Genomic DNA, 1,329 nt, shown 5'->3' with positions numbered 1-1,329 from the left:
CTTTACCTGGTAACAATTATGCATATTGTGGAAATTACTAGATTCATCGAATCGACGTCTGTAAATGACCGATTATTTCTCTCTGAGTCTAAAACCTTAATTTAAGTAATATCTCGAGATGTTAATACAGTTTTGCGATTGGTTCATGACATAAATCTTAAGATTACATTTAAGACGATCTGCTTAAATATAAGTAATCTACTACGAATATTATCGGTCCAAAATTTGCAATTCTGGGCATTGAATGTTGCATTTTTTAGTTGGTTAAACATTTTTGGATTGGATGACTCCTCGCTAATATCTATTTTGTCTGAATTTAATCTATAACAAAAATTAATATTTGTTTATTAGTTGTCATTCACCATTTATAAATTTCAATTATTCATGAATTTTAATCATTCATAAATTTTATAATTTAAATAATATTGACAAACAACACTCCGCGATGGTGAAATTTCTTCTATGATCATTTCTTGAAAACTTGCAATCGATTGATGGGTCTCGTTGATCCTCGAATTGTTTCCCTTGGGTACATTTTCTTCCGGTGGTCTACTATATTTAAATATTAGGTTTAATTTGAGAGTAATACCAATATTAAAATATTAGGTTTAATTTGAGAGTAATTATCTGGTTGGTTTAAGTTGAAAATTTTGAAATGTGCTTTTAGAGACAATTTTGATAAAGTGATTATTATAGTAAGAATTAACTTGCGAATTAAGGCAATCTATTAAAACTCTTTAAAAAAAAAAAAAATAAAAAATTCAAACATTTAGTCCACAATCATTATACCGACTTTGAAAGGGATATACGACTCTGAAAGAGATATATCGACAAGTAGCATTATGATTTTTGGCTTAAAAATTACCTAATCACTACGCCAAGTATATAACAACAATCTTCATTTCCCCGACTCACAGCGAATCTTTTCGCCGTAGTCCAAATGAATAAATCGCGAGCACAACCATAGGGAGTTGCTTCGTGATTTTATAATACATTTGAAAAAAGAGCCTCTTATCGTCGATATGATCTTTCGTTGGCCTTCTGCGGGTTGTACTCGTTCAGGCCGGATTCTCTGTCGATGGATTGCAAATCCATCAGACAGAGCAAATCCGACAGAAAGATCATATCGACGATAAGAGGCTCTTTTTTCAAATGTATTATAAAATCACGAAGCAACTCCCTATGGTTGTGCTCGCGATTTATTCATTTGGACTACGGCGAAAAGATTCGCTGTGAGTCGGGGAAATGAAGATTGTTGTTATATACTTGGCGTAGCGATTAGGTAATTTTTAAGCCAAAAATCATAATGCCTGTCTCTTATACACATCT

Source organism: Wasmannia auropunctata, unplaced genomic scaffold (assembly GCF_000956235.1).
Source record: "Wasmannia auropunctata unplaced genomic scaffold, wasmannia.A_1.0 LD336053.1, whole genome shotgun sequence".
Taxonomy (NCBI): domain Eukaryota; kingdom Metazoa; phylum Arthropoda; class Insecta; order Hymenoptera; family Formicidae; genus Wasmannia; species Wasmannia auropunctata.
This window is presented reverse-complemented; position numbering follows the sequence as displayed.